Raw genomic sequence first — 20476 nt, 5'->3', positions numbered from 1 at the left:
CCACGTAGGAATAAGTTTGGTTGTTATGGTAGTTAATAGTCTCTTCTGCTTCACCAAGTTTGATCTCTAAGGTGCGGATGCTCCAACCGGCTTTGTGAATGCGAACTTCGTGTTCTCCAACTTGTTCTTCGATTGCTTTCATCCTCTCCTGGACGGTTTCAGCACCTTCGTTTAGTTGGCTTTCGACGGTCTTGACTTGAGCTGAAAGATCTTCAAGCTTTCTGTTAAAGCGTATTGACAAGTCGTCAATTCTCTCGTCAATTGTGGATCTTGCTTGAACGTCGAGTAAGTGCGAGACCGCCAATTCTAGTAGGTCCAATCGGTGAATGGGTTTGACGTTTTCATTCTTGTGAGGCAAACGACGAGCAGGTTGTTCAGGGTTGGCCATTTGAGGTGCGCAGGGTTCCTTCTGGGATGTTCTGTTGTCTTTGCTTTGAGTTTTTTTGTAGAGATCGCGTAGATGCTTCTCTCTGTGTCTGGTGGCTTGTGGAGTGTTATGGAAACCTTCCTAATTTTGTATATTTCGATTTATAGGATCCATATCTTCTGAAATGGAAACATAATAACCGAAAAATTGAAAGTTGCTGAAAAGGGGGTTCTAAAGTCGATTTACTAACCTTTCTCAGGGTTTTGCAGAAAAGAAAACGCGTGCCCTCCTCGGCAACGGCGCCAAAAACTTGATGTGTGCTGTCGTGAGGGTTGTCAAGTTTTACCCTAATTTAAATCAATAGCCGCAAGTGCACAGCTGATCAATTGTAGTACTTAGGGATCGAATCCACAGGGAAGGAGGATCTTTTGCTGCAAAAAGCCTTTGAAATAAGTTAAAGTAAGGAAGTCTAGAACAAAAACGGTTTAGTGGGGGTTTGGTAGTGTGTTTAAAATCTAAAAACGAAATATTAAAAGAGAATACAGAAATTAAATGACGTAATAACTAAACTTAACGAAAATAATTAAAAATGATAAAAACGGATATTCTAATGCTTAAATGAAAATGAACTAAAAAGGAAAGACAATATTGAACTAAAGTTGAAGGAAAAATCGGTGAAAATCAATAAGAAAGAAGGCGTTGGGCTTCAGGGAAGTTTTCTCAGGGGTACGGACGATTTAAAACATTGCTAGAGAGTAAATTGGTAAGATCTTAGCTTAAACTTTTCGCGCCCTGGAAGAGAAGAGATGAATTATTTTTAAGACTCTTCCTAATTCACAAATCGCCCATAGGTAGGTTTCCACTCCTATGTTTGTTTTGCTCTCCCAAACTAGATCTGATACCTGATGAACACTTTCGTGTCACCAAGCATCTGGATCAGATTGTAGTTCATGACGCTACCCTCATGCCGTAAAAACGAATTCAGAAGAAAAAGTTCTAAGATTCGGCTCAAAAGCTCATGGAATCCTCATCGAACATATAAATCCCCATCGAAAATCCCTTAATCCCAACAATGAAACTACTCAGACATAATAAACGAAATCAAAGACATAGTATTAAGATGTAGAATAGAAACCGAAATTGAAAAAGAAAGAACAAGGGTTCAAGAGAACAAATCTCTCTCTCCCTAAAAGCTAAAGCAAAAAACAATAAAAGTATGAAGTAATGATAGATGATATTAGGTTACACGATTTTTAGGGTTCCTAAGACATGTATTTATAGTGCTCAAGACCTCTCTGGAGGTCACTTAGGGTTTCTCCAAATATGGGCTTCAGAAATGGGCTTTTTGGGCTCGGAGGTTGATGGCCGCGGTCGGGAGTGCTCTGACCGCAGGGAATGGGTGGTTTGCCGCGGTCGGGATGCTCCTGACCGCGGGAAAATGCTTGTTGGCCGCGGGTGGAAGTGCTTGCCGGCTGGTTTACGGGACATCTTGCTCTTCACGTATCTTTTGATTGAACCGTTGGATTGCCAAGCTGTAAAGTGCACTGGAAAGCTGATACTTCCATCTTTAAGGTCTCCAAATTTGAGCTGGATCAGACGGTGAGAAGGCCTTCAATCAGGGGTGAACTTCTGACGGTTTGACTCTGAGCTGAAATCTGGTTTTCTATCCATTTTGTTAAGCTTTTCCCTAAGTTACCTGAAAAGAGTCTTGGAACTACAAATACTAGAAAAAGGTAATAAAAGTACTTAAAAGAAATTAAAAACATAGAAAAAGTATTTCAAAACGATCCATAAAAATGGTCAAAATACGGTGTTATCAGAACCCCTGAATTTGAGACTGATTTGTTACTACTTAGCGACTATCTAAACCCTTAAAAAGAGAAACCTCAAAACCGAATTCTAAATATGATATGTTTAATATTTAAAAGTTTATTTGAACAAATCTATACCTTAAATATTCAGAAAAGAGAAAAAATAAATAAATATCACATATTTTAATCATATGTTTGCAAACCCTAAACATTTCTTATAAGTGTTACATGTATTATACATAAGATCATTTTCAAAGAGCTGAACTTTCATAATTTAGTTAGACAATGCTATTTTATTCATTTAAAGGGGCATTATCCTTTTGAAGTATAGTAAAAAAGAGTTAAACAACATTTTCAAACCTTCAGAACCCTAAAATTATAGGGTTTAGGGTATAGAGTTGCGACTAACAAATTGTCGTCACAAAAGAGTCACAGTTTGTAGCTCATTTGCCGCTATAAATTCTATTAGCGAGTACTTTACGACTTTAATGTGCGACTAATTTGTGACTATTTCAAAAATTACAAAAATTTTATGAAATATCAAGCGGCAAAATAATCCCTCCATTCTTCATATGCGACTACAATTACGACTAATCTACGACCCCCACAATTTTATTATATATGAAAACCCTTTCTCTCTCCCACTTTCGATTCATCTCAATCATTTCTAAACACTTAGCCAATTTTGTTCTTTCTTCGACAAACCCTAATTCTCTCAAATTTTGTCTAAATCTCTCTCGAATCTATACCTAATACTCCCAAACAGATCATCTTTCTTCTTCTCCTCCGAAATATCTTTCCAATTTCCTTCTTTTCCTCCTAAATCTCTCCATTTCCTAAGAATGCTACCAAAAAGTTCAACTAAGGGTCGTGGCGGCAAATCCGGCGAAGGGAGGAGATTGACCGGAGGTGGGACACAAAGGGATGGTGGAGGATCGTCCTTGCACTCCTCGACTCCGTCCTCGAACGGCACACTGTTGACATCGCTATCGCCATCTCTCGTTCACAGCTTCCAACCCAGTATCCAGCAGCGACACAACCACCACCTGCTATTCTCTATGCACAACATCCGCCGGCTCCTCTCTGTGCTCAACATCTGCTGGCTACTCTAAACCCTGAACAGCACCAGCAACCGCCGCCTCATCCTCATCAAATTCTGGCACCGCCGCCTCTTCACTATCCACTGCCGCCTCTCCACTATCCGCCGGCTCATCTTGAGGAAGTTCTGATTCTTCACCAGCAGCAAAATCCCAACCAACAACAAGTGGCTGAGCAGAATCCAGAGTCAGAACCAGATTACTGGAACATTTGCGGTAATGTTCGATAAAGATTGTATTGTTTTCTGTTTACATAGTTCTAATTTGTTTTCTTGTTATACTTACAAAGATTGTATTGTATACGTAGGGGAGGTACAATTGGGTTAGAGAAATTACCGACACTGTGAGAGAAATATTCTTGAAGAGAGACATAAGAAGGATGAAAGAAATACTTAGTCAAGTTATGAAGAAAAAGATCAGATATTCTTAAGGTAATTTCATTTTTTTCTTCCTCTTCATATCATTTGATTGGATTTGTTTTGCTGAGAATGATTAGTTCATGTCGATTTGCTGGTTTTGAGCTTATAAGTGTGGTTCTATGATTTCTCTGTGTTCATTCATGTCTTTTATTAGCTCAGTTTTTTTGCATGTTTAGCTTGGTTTGATGCTTAGCACGCTTGTAGAAGGCATTTTTGGTTCTGTGTTCTTAGTTTAATTCAGAGATTTAGGAAACCTTAAGGTTAGACCAATGTTTGATGTTTAGCAAATGAAAAATGTTTGATGGTTACCAAATGTCACATGTGTTCATCGTTTTTGATGTTTGATTTATAGCAAATATCTGCACCGCAAGTTCTGAGTTTACATTTTTATAGCTTGCTACTCTAATTTCTAAAGTTTGCTTCTCTAGTTAGGCTTCTCTTATCTGCATCGCAGGTTCTAATCTTTTTGTTCCTTTCTGCCTTTTGTTTTGCTGAACTATTGTTGTTATAGTCTACTGAAAAGGATGATAGAGTATGGGCTTGGACAACTTTGAGACATGGTCAACAAAGGCAAAAGGAAAGAGAGCTATGCAAGCTCTTCTTTCACATCGATTTCAGAGATTTATCAACAACTTCAAGCTGCTCATCGGAAGATCGGAGAACAAGAAGCTGAAAATACAAGATGGGATGAGGAGAACCGAGTTCATCAAAGTATGATCGCAAGCTTGGAGTTGCTTGTTTCCTACTTCAAGAAGAATGATGCCGGTTTTGCAGAATTTGTGGCAAGTCTATCATCACCAGCCACTGCCGAACTCACTACACTGGCCACCACAGCAGGAAGAGATCCACACACTGCACCAGCACCTACACCAGCACCTGCACCAGCAACTGCACCAGCAATTGCACCAGGCATCGAACCAACCTCTTCTCCCTTGTCGAACACTTCCTCAATCTCTCCTTCATCTTAAAAACTTACCTTATTTGATATTTTGGGTTTGGTTTGTGTAAAAGGTACATATATTTATGTTTGGGATGATTTTGTAACATGTTCTTCTATTTTGAATCACATTTTAGCTTTCCAATCTTTCAGATTTTGTATTTTAATGAATTTCAAGTTTTTAATTGAAAAATAAAAAGTATATATAAACAATGAACGGATAGTGACATAGAAATGCTAATTGGGACTGATTTGCGACCATACAAAATTATGGTAAACAATAAGGGTGTTGCAATATAGTCGTTAATATACGACTAAATAGCTGGGTCTTAAATTAGTCGCTAAAACACATGTCACAAACTAGTCATTATTATACAACTACAACAAGAGGTCTTAAAGTAGTCGCTAAATAACTTTGTCACAATGTAGTCGCCATTATACGACTATAATCTCTGGTCTTATAATAGTCGCATATATACGACCGCAATTATGTAATCACAAAATAGTCGCAAATTTGCGACCACTTTGAGATCCCATATTTTTGCGACGAAAGATTTGCGTCCACGTTGTAAAGTCTTAGAGCAGTCGCAAATCGATCATTTGCGACTAATATGGGACGATATACGTAGTCGCAACAACCATGTTTTCTTGTAGTGTATAGGTAAGATTTACTTTTTATATATGTGTATTACGTAAAAGTGGAGAGAAAGATTGAATTTTTGAGATAGGAGAAATACTTTTTATCTTTAAGTATAGTATGTGTCCTAGCACTGTCGGCTAGACATGTATCTCCATCCTGAATCTCAGATGATGACATAATCTGAATCAAATATGCAAGAAAAATGCATTAATAAACCAAAAAATGATTTTAAAAGTTATTTATATTAAGAAAAACCTTTTCTCGTTAACAAACACATATTACATTCTTATTTAAAATTACATAGGGTTTTTCTTGTCTTCTTCGAAAAAATTTACATCAATCTTAATCGCTTTGTTTCCGTTGATTCTTCAGGATCAACCAGGAAATCAGCGATATCAAGATGAGTATAATCACTTATGCCATCAAAGGAAGTTCCAGCTTCATCAGAGATGAAATCGGTTTCAAAATTCTTTCCTTTATCCTTTTCTTTGGCATCTTGTGATGCTCGGTACAGATCGACTAAATGTCTTGGTGTACAACAGGTTTTTGCCCAATGATTTTTCATGCCACATCTGTAACAAGCAGTTTCTTTTTGCTTTCCTGCTTCCCGACCAACATCGTTTTGTCTTCCTCGTCCACGACCTCGTCTGCGACCGCGGTTACGGCCTCGACCGCGTCCGCGTCCGCGTTCGTTTCTATTATTTTGACTGGATGACACAACATTCGCTTCAGGGAATGGCGATGATCCAGTTGGACGAGTTTGATGGTTTAACATCACGAGCTGTTTATTTTTTTTCAGCTACAAGGAGGACTTGCATCAACTCCGAGTAAGTGGTGTAACCTTTTGCCCGATATTTTTGTTGCATGATTACATTTCCAGGATGAAATGTTTGGAAAGTTTTTTCGATCATGTCGAAATCACTTACCTCCTGTCCACATAATATCATCCTGGAAGTAATTCCGAACATAGCGGAATTATATTCACCAACACTTTTGTAATCCTGAAACCGGAGGTTCAGCCACTCATGTTTGGCTTTTGGTAAGATCACATATTTTTGGGGATCAAACCTATCTTTAAGAGATTGCCAAAGATCTGCAGGATCTTCTTTCGTGATGTATTCTTCTTTTAAACTATTATCGATGTGATGGAGCAAAAATATCATGGCTTTCATATTTTTTAGGAGGCAGAGGCTACCATAATTTTGAGGAGGCAGAGGCTACCATATTTCATAAACATAATATCAAGGAGGAGGTTTAACCTTCTACTCCATATATATGATCTTAGACATAGTCTACCATATGATCATATGATTGTGAAAGCATAGCCTATCATAACGATCGGTTCAGGGAAGGCAGAGCCTATCATCACGTAAACTTTAAAAATAAAAAAACATAAATTTAAATTAACGGTTTGGGGAAGGCAGAGCCTATCATCCCAAAATAATACGTAAACTTGAAATAAACATAAATTTAAATCTTACCTCTTTGGGTATAAGAGCGGATCAAGAGACGCTCGTGCTGATAACGTAATATAAACGAATATATTAGATAGGTAAGATTTACTTTTTATATATATGTGTGTTACGTAAAAGTGGAGAGAAAGATTGAGTGGAGGAAGAGATGTGAAGCAAGAGTTCTTTTATTAACTTCTATTGATTTCAATTACAGAAAAAGTGAAGCAACACACATATTTATAAGGGAGGAGGACTGACTTTGTTAAGTCGGCATAAGTGTGGATAATTATCCACATTTAACAGAAGATACTCTTGGTTTTTTCATTTTCTTTTTCGCTAAAAAAATACTCTTGTTAAGAACTCAACCCTAAGAAGGCTAAGACCGCTTGGAATGAGGTAAGTCTACCAAAGAAAAAAGGGGGATTAGGTCTTAAAAACATCCGAGATGTGAATGATGTTTGCGTGCTAAAGCTGCTTTGGAGGATCTTAACAGCAAAAACATCTCTCTGGGTTAGATAGATTCACTCTCGTCTTATTCATGGATCATCGATTTAAGTTATAAAGGACCCTACAAGTTCTTCACTGGGATCCTATATGTGAAAACAAATTCTGAAAATTCGATGCAAAGCAAAGAACTTCTTACGAATGGACGTTAAAAACAGGAAGAACACCTATTTCTGGTTCGATAAATGGTCTTCGATGGGTATTCTAGTGGATTTAACAGGGAAGTGAGGCCACATTGATCTGGGATTAACGAAAAAAGCAACTGTTGCAACAAGTATAAGCTCATACAGGCGAAGAAGACATCGGTCTTTAACAAAATTGAAGATGAAATATATGCAGCCAGAGCTTGATACAATCCAGAAGAAGAAGATGTTGTACTTTGGAGATGTAGAGGACGAGTACAAGCCGCAGTTCAGAACAGATCTAACTTGGGATCAAATAAGACTTTCACGACCTCGAGTTTCTTGGAGCAGAGTGGTATGGTTTAGCTATAACACGCCTAAACTTGCTTTCCAGGTGTGGATTACGATTTTAAATTGCTTACCAACTGGAGATCGAATGTTAACGTGGAACACAAGCCTCTGCACTTCTTGTGTCTTTTGCCTTCACCCTATCGAAAGTAGAGATCATCTATTTTTAGATTGTCCATATACATCGCATGTTTGGACTGATCTAGCAAGCAGGCTCTTTAGACCTGATTTTACTTGCAAATGGGAGGACCTCATAAGCTTTCTCACTCGACAACTGTTGGTGGTGTACTTCGCACCCCCGGTTTAACCCGGTATTAATCGAGACCGGTCCGGAGAGACTTTGGTTTACGAAGATTGGAATCAAGGTTATATCGGGCGGGCCGACATACGACTTTCTAGAAAGCCCATTAAAGTCCAGTTTTACGAAGTTGGCCGACTTTCCCGAATTCCACGGAGGATTTCTAGAAATATCGGGGAATAAAAATGTCAATTCCCACATCGAGAAGGAAAAGAAAAGTCCTTCTTAAACCGCCTTAGAATTTGTATAAATAGAGGAGAATTTCATTCATTCAAGGCATCTGAAAATCAAGAGTAGAGAGACCTTCGAAGAACTTTGAGATCGTCATTTTATTTCGAGTTCTCCCTTTATTAACAAGGTCGTTGATAACACCGTATTTGTATCCATTTTCACCATTGATTTCAAATGCTTTTTCAAAAGTTTTAATCAGTTTTAATAACTTTAATTATGATTTCCATGTATTTGTAGTTTCAAGGTTCTTTTCAGGAAACTTAGGAAAAATGACGGAAAAATAGAAGAAATCCACTTTTTTTAACTCAGAGTGAGACCGTCAGAAGTTCAGCCTGAAATGAAAATTTTCTCACCGTCCGATCCAGCTCAAATTTGGAGACAAATAAGAGGAGACAACCAGCTTTCCATAGCACTTTACATCACGAAGATCTAATGGTGCAATCAAAATATACATGGAGAACAAGTTGACTTAATTCACCAGACCCGCAAGACTCTGACCCTCGGGAAAACTAAATTTTACCAGACCCGGAAGACTCTCACCCCCGGAGGACCTAAGGGCGAGCCACAAGGCCCAACATCAAAGCCCACTTTGCCATTCTCTTTAGATAAGCCATAAATGAGACCTGGAAGACCATAGGACCTATAAATACATTTCTTAGCAGTCCTAAACGGGTATGTGCTCTTGTAATGAGATTTTGAGCCACCAAACTTGGTTTTTGCAATGGAGACGGGGATTCTTCCCCTGATCCATTTTTCTTTCTCCTTTCTATCTAATTAACTTTTCTGTTTCATCTTTTGCATTCTTTCATGTCTTTTATCATTCATTGCATCATGAAGATTTGTCCCAGAGAGTCAAGTTGTTTGAAGAAGTTTTCAATAGGCACATATTGATTAGGATTTCGAAGTTTTTAAACCATATTCTGGATCTCATCTCTTCTAAGTTGTTCATATTGCATGACAGTAGATTCATGACCTATTCTCCGAGCCTAGGATCGATCAGAGCCACGAGAGTGCTGTATAACATCATCCATACCTAGCTTCAGAAGAACATAGTTGTTATAGAAGCCGAGAGCTACCTATAGAGAAAATGTGAGCAAACGAATTCAATGTCTAATGCGTGATCCTATTTCTGGCATGAGAGCGTGAGTTAATTGTCAGATCTGAGTGATTAGTTGATTAAGATGGCGAGAGTTGGTTAATCATACACATGTCTATTCTAGTTCCATGCAGACCCCACAAACAGATAAAGATAAATCGCCTGGAAGCTAATTGGAAATGCCACCAAACATCGATTAGAGTAAACCGGAGAAGTATAAATCGCCACCAATGAGTTTAGAGTCTATATTTTGAGTCGATATGCTTGAGATATTCTTTTAACAATTCATATGCATTGCATCTTATTTCTTGTGAATATTAGATTAGGTTTAGTTTAGGACTCTTAACCAAAAACCCCAAAAATCCCATGAGTTTATGACTTTGCTTACTTTTCCAGTTTGTTGTTTCTTGCAGATTAGACATCCTCACTGTGGATCGACACCCTAAGTCCTACAACGTACATCTGTGCACTTGCAGACACTAGGGTTTTATAAAAAAAAACTTTTTGAGGACCAACAGGCTTGTTAAAAACAAACCCTAGGCCCAGAAGACCATCAAGTTTTTGGCGCCGTTGCTGGGGAGGATTTTAGTCTCTGGAGGTCTAAACCTAGGAGGTTGAAGCCGCAGAAGACTATATATATGTTGAGTTTTTGCCAAAACATCATCGGAAGAAACCAAACTCCTAAACACCCTAACTTTTTTTTTCTGCTTATTCTTTCTTCTGTTTGTCCTAGTTTCAGAATCTTTGAAGCATGAATCATCCAAGAAGAAACCCTAATCCCGAGCGTAGGTTTTGCAACCTGTGTGAAGCTCCCTACGCATGTGAATCACCATTCAGGCATGATTCTGATCTTCATCTTCGGAACCCTAATCCGAACCATCATCATGGAGACTCGCAAACTCCACACCACCAAGATGAACCCTATTTGCCGCACCTGGTGAACCGTCAACCATCTCATCCTCTACCTCATCAAATTCTGCACCAGAACTATGAGAACAATCGACTTAACTATGAGACATTAACAAGAGGTTTAATGACCTCTTTGAGCACGTGGAGACACTGGAAGATCAGAGAACCAAAGACAATGAAGTGTTGGATCAGAGAATGGAGTCTGTCAAAGAAGAGCAAGATAAGAACAAGTTCAACATTCGACAAAATGAAAGAAAGCTGCAAACCCTAACTTTCAAGATCGATGACTTGGACAAGGAGCTGAATGAAAGCAAGAACCAGACCTACGACTACACATTGGAGCTGTGGCAAGGCATAGCTAAGGTTGAAAACAAGACAGAAGATCTTGATGCTACTTTAGACAAAGTTGTCTATGCTTTGGATGAAGTAGAAAAGAAAGCTCAAAAACTTTCTAAAGATCATAAGGAGTGTGATCTGAACACTGGAACCAATGATTTGGATACCCAAGACGTGGCTGACAACCACTGGGAGCAAGAGAACAAAAATGGAGAAGAAGAGATTGAAGAAGCAAGCATGGACCTCCTCACCCGCGGTGGAGCATGATTCTTCAGACTGGGACCTCTTTCTGAAACCTGTTCAACTGAAGACCGACCTCAGGTAACCAAATCTAGGTTGTTTGATCAAGCTGTCTTCTCAATTACTGCACAAGCATCAAAGGAAAAGGAGGAATCCAACACTTATGCATCTTGCAACATGGTTTACACTTGTGACAATGAGCTTCAAGAGCAGTTTTCAGAAGATGAAGAGTATGGTTTGTTTGTTGAAGATCCAAACCCTAGGGACAATTCATCTGATGACAACTCAGAACCAAATTGCCAAGAGCATATCCAGAGAGAGACTTATCGAATTCAACAAATTTGTGAAGTCCATTCCTCTCTATCTCGGATTCGATGACATTTGGAAGCAAGGCTGCCTTCAAGTCTTCTTCAGATACAGCAAGGAGACTAAGGAGAACATCTACACTTATTTCAGAAGAGCCAGGTATCTATATTTTCCTAGATCATCACCTAATGCAGCTGTTTACAGGATCCATCTCAAAGATCTCCAAGAAGCCAGTGACTACACAAACAAGATCAGCAAAGAAGCACTTGAAGAGTTCAATCAAGTAGTTCAAACTCTGCCCAAGGGAATTTCATTTGCCAAAGCATTTAGAGACTACATGATAGGCCACTTCTTTTGTGATAGCAAAGAATCTATCCAAGAGATGAAAGAGTTGTTCACACACGCCCAAGAAGGTAGCCCAGTTCGAACTCTGCACAAAGTTCAAGACAAAGGTTAATTTCTTATCGCTTGTGACATTAGAGGTGAAAGATTCATCAATATTCTTTGTGATTCTGGAGCTTGTATTAACATGATGTCCAAAGGTACTGCTTTGAGACTTGGCATTAAGCACATTTCAAGTACCAGGAAAAAGATTAGCTTAGCAGATGATTCAAGTGCAATACCAAGAGGGATAACCCGAGACATTCCTCTAAGGATTAGAGATTGCATAGCACCTGTCGATCTATACATAGTGAAGACCAAATATGACTCATATCCATTTATCCTTGGATGGCCTTTCTTAGCAACTGCTGGAGCCATCATGGATTGGCCCTGCCAGAGAATTTCTTTTGCAAATATCGACAAGGACATCTTCTATGTAGCTACACCACTTAAGAGCAAAAGAAGAGAGCATAAAGCCCAGGCATTTGAACCAGAAGAACTCTGGAGTGATGAAGAACTCTGGAGTGATGAAGAACTCTGGAGTGATGAAGAACCTGCAAGAGAGAACAAGAGAATTTCGAAAAAGAATTGTCTTAGGACAAGATCCTATTTGAACTAAGTCTTTTTATTTGCAAAGTCTAGCTAAAGACTATAAACCAAAGCGCTTGATGGGAAGCAACCCATTTAAGTACTTATTTAATTTTTGTTTAGCTTTCTTTTTCTATTTAAATTTTGTTTTTCTTATATTAGAGAGGCCTTAGTATGCATCTACAAAAATAAAAAAGAAGAAAAAGGAGCTGACCGCGTCCAGCAAGCATTTCACCGCGGCCACGACGACTTGGGCTGCGGCCAGCACGAGTCCAACCGCGGCCGCGACATCCTGACCCGCGGCCAGCACCAGTTCGGCCACCCTTGGCCACTTCCACCTCTACATTGATTCAAATCAATCCCCATTTGATCAAGCACCACTCCACATCATCCACCATCCACCATTCAACATCCAACCACCTTCACAACCACCTCACAATCCATCACCAACACCAGGTAATTTTTTTTTCCCTTAATCTTTTTAAATTTTTCACATACTCAATTTCTCATTCTTGTCTGATTTATTTCACACTGGGGGCAGTGTGATTTAAGTCTGGCGAAGGATTTCATTCCTTTGTAACCACCTTTTCTTGCATGAGACTTTGCAATCTGCATTTTTCTTTGAATTTTTTTCGGTTTTTCTTAAAACTTTTCAAAATGTCTTTTGAGTTTCAAAAAGTGTTTTCAAAGGTCAAAGACATTTTGAGGGAATAATGACGAAATCGATGTTGATAACCTACCTGTTTGCTTCTACACCAATCATTCATTAAAAGCTCTTTCAAGGTTTAGTACTAGACTAGGTGGTAGCTAGAGTACTTACACTACAAAATCCCACCAGAGGAATTCTATTCTTGGAGATCTTTTCTGACAGGATATACTAGCTCATTTTACTTGGACATAATCTTGACATCTAATTTTCTCATCAACGGTTTTAAGAAGGCATCATGATATACATCTAGGACATCTTTACCTTATTGTTACCACTCTTTGTTGTCCCAGCTGGTACCTCACCCTTAACCCAAACCTTCATGTTCAAACCTCATGCTCTTTTTTTTTAAGTCAATGTCGATAGATATGTGCAAAAACGCCAGAGAGGGAGGAACAACATAATTTTCAGTCACTCAAGAGAAGGACTAAATGAAACCGGGAAGGAAGTGTACCATGCACCTTAGTAGGCCTCATGATGTCTCAAAAAGCTCATTCTTAAAGGTAATTTTCGTGCTCACTAAGACTCCAAGTTAAAACGCGGTTTCCCCTTTCCAAAAAAAGTAATAATAATAATAAAAAATAAAAATAAAAAAAAAGAGAAAAGGAAAGAAAGGAAAGGAAACCAAGTGCCTAAAGAGTCTTAGAAGCCGAAATCATCTGAGACAAGCCAATATGTATTCACCTAAAGAGTTATGGATTCACAATTTGGACAAAAATCCAAGTCTGGGGGAGTTATAAGGAGAACCTGAAGAAAAGAGATCAGAAACCTTAAAGCAAGGAGAATTTGACTGAAAACTGTGGGGGCATTGACAGTTCCATCCTCTCTTGCTGTTTTGCATAATGTCTTGTCTCTCCAGAAAAAGGTAACCCTAAACACATCAAGCCTTACCATTAAAAGCCTTTTGATACCGAACCTTGAATGCCTTGTTTAATATCCTTTTGATGAGAATCACTGAAACCTTTAATGAATGTTAAGAGCTAGTTCACTGGAAGTTAGTTCTAAGTGTGTGGATTTTCGCATGACGGATTAACGGACTAGTTATGTTTGTATTTTGGTGAGAATTTTCTAGACTTGATCTGATTGATGCATTGTCCATAATTAAGGTCTAGAAGTATGGTTGCTGAAATTTTTGAGTTCCCACTTATTTCTGTTGAATTATATTTTTCCAGAGTGGATCTTGTTTTGTTTGAGGACAAACAAAGTCTTAAGTCTGGGGGAGTTGATAACACCGTATTTGTACCCATTTTCACCATTGATTACAAATGCTTTTTTAAAGGTTTTAATCAGTTTTAGGAACTTTTATTATGATTTCTATGCATTTGTAGTTTCAAAGTTCTTTTCAGGAAACTTAGGGAGAATGATGGCAAAATAGAAGAAATCCACTTTTTCAGCTTAGAGTCAGACCGTCAGTGTAATAACCCGTATAGAGCAACTGGGCGATCAAGGCAGTATGGCAGGATGATCCGATATACGATTGGTAAGTTTAGGACCGTCTAGGTGGGACTCTAAGTTTAGGGCTGAATATTAGGGATAAATGTAAGGTTAGAGGTCGAGAACGTTAAGTTTTAACCATAGAAGTTAGGTTTTGGTTGCGCGGGTGGATCGGTTGGTCGTTTCGGTTTGATCGGAGGGTCGGAAAAGGGTATTGGCTTAGGGAAGCTGCTCGGTGACTCAGCTGTTGACTCAGCTGCTTGATTCAGCAGCCTGCCAGCTTGCTTGAGCTGCTTGGACACACGTCCGACACACGCCAGGCACGCGCTGGTTCACGCTCTTCACGCGCCGACACACGCCAGGCACGCGCTGGTTCATGCTCTTCACGCGCCGGCACACGCATTTCATACGCCGGTGTACGCCTTGCACGCGCCGATGAAGCTTATCCACGAAAGAATGACACAGCTGCTCGGGAATCTTTTCGGAAGCACGACACAGCTACTCCAGAATCTAGTTACCACCGCCCATCTAGCCCTATAAATAGGGCCTTGAACTTCATTTTACAACAGTGAAAACACAGTAGCGAAGCGCTTAAAAAATTTTCCGACCACCGTGAATCACCGCGAACCACCGTGTCGAGGGAAGTTAAGGTAGGTCGTTTAAGTCTAAAGTCTTACCTAACTAACCTAGTTTTCCATCCTGAGTCTAAATCTGACCTCCGCTTGGCACGGTTTTTGTCGGATCTCTGTAAGAACTAAGTTGTGTAGGTGAACGAGGGGGTTATCCGAAACCTTAAGAAACCATAATTTTCTCGGAGAGCCAAGGTGAGTCTCGGTGTGAGTTGTTTGTTTCTTGACTGCAAAGCAAGTAGGGATATATATATATATATATGTATATTGTGTGTTGCATTGCGATATGAATCCACGGCACGTGCACTAGCACATATTTTAGTGTCGTGTGGATGAGAGATGTGAGTTTTGATGCCATGTGACGTTTCCCTCAGCCATGAGATGAGATGAGATATGCGGGCCTGCGAGACGGATATGAGAATTTTGTGAAATCCCGGATCTATGAGTGATGCATGAGAGATGACAGCCGCGACCTTTAGCCTGTGTGGCGGGGGTCCGATTTGTGCAAAATGTGAGACTTTTCTTTGTGCGGGATCCAGTCAATGGAATCTGAGAGATTTGGCATTTGAGTGTTGATATATTCATAATTTGTCATATTTAGGATTGCATTTTTGTCCAAAGATTGAGTCTCATGCATACATTTAGCTAGTTTTGTTAGAGTTTGTCCTTGGTTCTAGCTTTGTCTAGGATTTGCATTAGGTTCTAGACTGTCCTGCATTTTTTGGAGTGTTCTCAGGTCATTTGGAGACTTTTTGGAGCAACTTGGAGCTGGGATCATGGAGGAACCCTCACCTGTGTACAGCAACTCGGACAGTTGGTTTGGTGCAGACAAAACCCTCACTTTGATCGCGTGGGACGAAGGACTTGCAATGCGATTCAACCTCTGGTGTCTTCATCAAGAATCAAGAGGATTACGTCTTGTTTCCGGAACACTTGAGGTCGTCCCATTTGGAGATGTGAGCAGAAGGTTAAACTCGTCGGAAGGCACGCCCGTCTCCCTGCCATTTTAGACCGACCCGATGAGCTCCGAAGATTGCAAAGGACGATGCATTTCCAGACCGATTCAGTCTACAGGACCTTCATCAAGATTTGAGATAACTGAGTTCTCTTTCCAGAACAGTCAAGATCGTTCCATTTGGAGTTGTGAGGCATGAGTTTCGGAGGAATAGAGACACACATATCCTTCGAGCATCAAGAGCATGAAAATTATGCTAAGTGTAAGGTTGGCACGGTGGAATGCCACGGTCCACATCTGACCGTGGCACTTGATGCAATCCTTCGACATTTGACACGGTCTCTACACCACGGCTTTGGACTTGGCCGTGGCAACTTTATGCAGACATTCGGGATTTGACACGCTCAGTAGACACGACCATTCGTCTGGCCGAGGCAATCACCGAATGTTCAACTCCTTCGCCACGCCCTGGAAACGCGGACCAAGCCAGACCGTGCCACCTCCAACCAGTTTTTCATCCGGGCCCAGAAAACTTTGACACGGCCATGCATCACGACCAGAGGGAACCCGTGGCACCAAGATTCATCCAAGAACAGAAGCTTCGGGACTTGACACGGTCACTGCCACGGCTTGACCAAGACCTTCTAGACCGTGGCAAACCTCATCTTTACCCACCAAAGCCGGGTCAGTACCCGGTTTGTTCCGGGCTGACCCGGTTCGTCCAAGAGCACTATAAATACTTTTTAGACCTAATTTGGAGAGAACCGGATCTTATCCTGAGTCTCCTTTCCTTTTTGGTGAAAGAACCATTGGTCAAGACCTTTGTTTTTGAGTTTAATATCGATTAAAGAGTGTTTTCCATCTTGTCTTATCATTTCTCATCATCAAGTCACACTTCTAATCATGATTAACAACACATCTTGCAAAGGATCTAGTGTGTTGGTCATGATTAGTGAGTAATCCTCATATTAAGGTCTTAGATATGTAGATTAGGGTGCTTAAGTGGTAGATTAGTGAGCTTAGGGGTTAGATCATTCATATTCCATTCTCTACAACCTGTTCTTAATGCTAGATCCATACACATCATATGTGGTCTAGATTCTGGGCATTTCATGCACCAAAAGTGTTGATGAAATGTCTGAACCATGGTTGTTAGAGGTTTAAGTGTTATTCATCATGGGAATGATTGTTTATATGCTTAAATGACAGATTAAACTGGTTCTTAATGCTTGTTAATTCATGTTTCACTAATGATGATTAGGTTAGAAACTGTTTTAGAATAGAAGTTGATACCTTCATGAGAGGATTAACATGATGTTTAAGTTGAATGGTTTGCTTGATCACATGATTCATTAGCTCACTAGTTTAACACTGAAGGCACCCTAATCCACTATCATGTCTAAGACCTTTCTCATCATCATACATACATTCTCATCATCATTTTGTTATTTTCTTGTCTTTGTTTGATCACTTCTTTAGTCATTAATCTTGTTTTAAGTTTTTAGTTGTCATTAATCAATCAAAACCTCACCTGTTTACTTGAATTGAGAAACTGATCGCATAGCTTAGTGTCTATCACCACATTCTTGGATTGACAACCTCTTTTGTGCTACTTTGACAAGGGGATTGATAGCCCTAAGACCTAAAAAGTCTTGTCTATCAATTGGCGCCGTTGCCAAATTGTGGAGTGTTTAGAATTAGGCTCTGATCTGTTCATGAGATTGATAACACCGGATTTTGACCATTTTTATGGATCACTTTAATATCTTTTACAGGTGTTTTTACTCCATTTTCAAAGGTTTTCAAAGGATTTCTATGTTTCCGGATTTTAAAAGACTTTTCAGGTAATTTGGGACAAAGAGGCACAAAATGGAACAAAAAGACTCTTTTGGATAAATGCAGACCGTCAGAACTATCATGGAGAGACGAAGACCTTCTCACCGTCTGATCACCCTCAAAATTGAACAACTTATAGAAGAATCAACCAGCTTTCAAATACACTTGGTTTGGAGACATTCTAACGGTTGGATCTCAAGATATTTCATTAGCCCTGGAGCCACTCGAAGTCGGCAAGCAGCTCACGCGACCGCGGCCAACAAGCTATTTGCCGCGGTCAGAAGCTTCCCGACCGCGGCCAACAAGCCAATTTCCGCGGTCACAACACTCCCGACCGCGGCAATCAATCTCCGAGTTAAAGCCCACTTATCTGAAGCCCAAAGTCATTCTCATCCTCAATTCCGGAACCCTAGAGACCATGGACTATTGGAGACTATAAATACATGTCATTTAGGTCGTTTTTAGACACCACCCCTTCATACTTTACAGAAACCCTTTTCCTTTAGCCGTTTTTATGAGATTTTTGTAGAAGATTGTTCAAGTCCGAGTTCTTCAATAGAGAAGCTTTCTTTATCTCTTTTCTTTACTGTTTTTCGTTACTTTTATTAAAACCAATGATGATTTCGAACTCAGCCATGTCTGAGTAGATCCCGAGTTGGGCTTAGGGTTCCCGAAAGGGGCTCTCATAATCGATTAAGACATCTAGGTTTATAGATCTGGGATTTCGACCTGTTCTCTGTTTATTCTTGTTCTTATTGCATGTATGCTTGATTGATCACCTAGTATCTGATCTAGATAGTTAGTGTTGCAAAAGTTTTCATTAAGTATCAGCCCTAGAATAAAACAGGCAATTTTTCCGTAGGAGTGGAAACCTACCTGCGGCGAGATCGTGAGTATTGACGAGTCTTGTGCAGCTCTTGCGTTCTCTCCCTTCCAGGGCCAGAGTGGAAACCTACTGGTCAGGGTTGCAAGAAACAGTTGGTTATGATCACGACAGTGACGTAGTCATACCGCCGTACTCTAGCTCTAGAACCTAATATATCGATATCCGTCAATCCCAATGTATCTACCCTAGTGTTAAAACCGATTATGATCCCTGTAGAGTTCCCAAAAGCTCAGCGTTTTTATTCATAGTTTACAAACCAATCGATTTTTATTTGCTTATTTAGATATGCATTTTAATTACTTTAGTTCATTATATACTTGCTTTATTTACCTTTCATGCGATATTTTACTTGCCTTATTAGTCTTTCATTCGATATTCGCTTATTCTAATTGCATTTCATTCGATTTTCTTACCTGCTTTTTAGGATAGATTTATTTGCTTTCTTTCGTTTAGTTTAATTCGCAAGAAAAACAACCAACCTTTAAAACCAATTTAGTCTAGACATAAAGTTAAAAACCGTAGAAGAATACCAGGCACACAAATCCCTGTGGATTCGATCCCTAAATACTGCAACTGATTGGCTGTGCACTTGCGGCTTTCATTTGATTTGTTAAGGGTAAAACTTGTTCCCTCACGCAGTTGACACGACATCAGAGATCAAGTACTTATTTTTTGTTTTTACTGATTACTTTCAAGTTCTGTTTGTGAGTTTCAGGTGCATGAACACCAAGTCCAGATCAAGAAGCTGTGGTCCACCTTTCCCCTTAAACGACAACATTAACCTTTTGGTACCAAGGAGGAGAAGGGACAGGCGGAGAAGACAGATTGATCAGGCTGCAATGGAAGACCTAAGAGAGCATGTGGTTGACATGGAACAACCGGCTCAGGAGCAACAGGCTCACGGTAATGGAGCTGGTAATGCAGCTGGTAATGGAGTTGGTCAAGGGTTACATCAGGGTAATGTTCATCAGGAACAGGTGCATCAACAGCAAGCTTATGTCCACCAGGGACAAGCTCCAGCTCATCAGCAGAGGCATCAGGCCAATGTCCAGCAAAGACAACAGGTGCACCACCATCAGCCCTTCCAACACCAGCAAAGGAGATATGAGCAACCACAGGTCTATGTTGGAGAAAATGACAGGGCCAATGCTCATCAGTATGGAGCTGGAATTCAAGCACCACCTGTGCAAAACAACAACTTTGAAGTGAAGGCATCCTTGTTGAATATGGTTCAGAACTCAAAGTTCCATGGATTAGCAATGGAAGATCTCTTGGAACACTTGGATCAGTTTGATAAAGTGTGTGACCTGACAAAGATAAATGGAGTTTCTGAGGACAGTTTCAAGCTCAGATTATTCCCCTTCAGTCTTGGTGACAAAGCTCACCAATGGGAGAAGAATCTTCCAAGAGGCTCCATTCAAACCTGGGAGCGATGCAAGCAGGCATTTCTATCTAAGTTCTTCTCCACCTCCAGAACTGCTAAACTGAGGAACCAAATCTCTAGCTTCAATCAGCACAGCAATGAGAGTTTTGGTGAAGCATATGAGAGATTCAGGAGCTACACCAACCAATTCCCACACCATGGGTCTAGTGAGGCTTCTCTTCTCAGCACACTTTATAGAGGAGCTCTTCCCAAGATTAGAAACCAGCTGGATACTGCCTCCAATGGAAACTTTCTGGGAAAGGAGATTCATGCTGCTTTAGAGCTAGTGGAGAACTTAGTAATGAGAAATGACACTTATGGTTCAAGCTCAGAACAGAGGCTCACTAGAGAAGTTAAGGAGTTGAGGAATGAATTGGACAAGTTGAAATTCACCACTTAAAAGCCAATGCACTTTGTAGGAGAGAATGAGGAACCTTCTCAAATCTTTGAGAACATAAGTGAAGAAGGTCTAACCCAGGAGGAGCTTAACTACATTGGGAATCAGAGGTTCCAGAGATATCAG

At 40.0% G+C, this 20476-nt stretch overlaps 1 non-coding gene across 1 annotated transcript; it reads right to left on the bottom strand.

Annotated features, from left to right (window-relative positions):
• Window positions 1-20011: 20011 nt before the first annotated feature.
• On the bottom strand, window positions 20012-20118 carry LOC112088646. Its single transcript, XR_002900592.1, has one exon. It is a non-coding gene; the product is annotated as a small nucleolar RNA R71 (small nucleolar RNA).
• Window positions 20119-20476: the final 358 nt, after the last annotated feature.

This window comes from Eutrema salsugineum, unplaced genomic scaffold (genome assembly GCF_000478725.1).
Source record: "Eutrema salsugineum unplaced genomic scaffold, Eutsalg1_0 scaffold_14, whole genome shotgun sequence".
In the NCBI taxonomy this organism is placed as follows: domain Eukaryota; kingdom Viridiplantae; phylum Streptophyta; class Magnoliopsida; order Brassicales; family Brassicaceae; genus Eutrema; species Eutrema salsugineum.
Note: the sequence above shows the minus strand (reverse complement) of the source record. Positions and strands in the feature narration are given on the sequence as shown.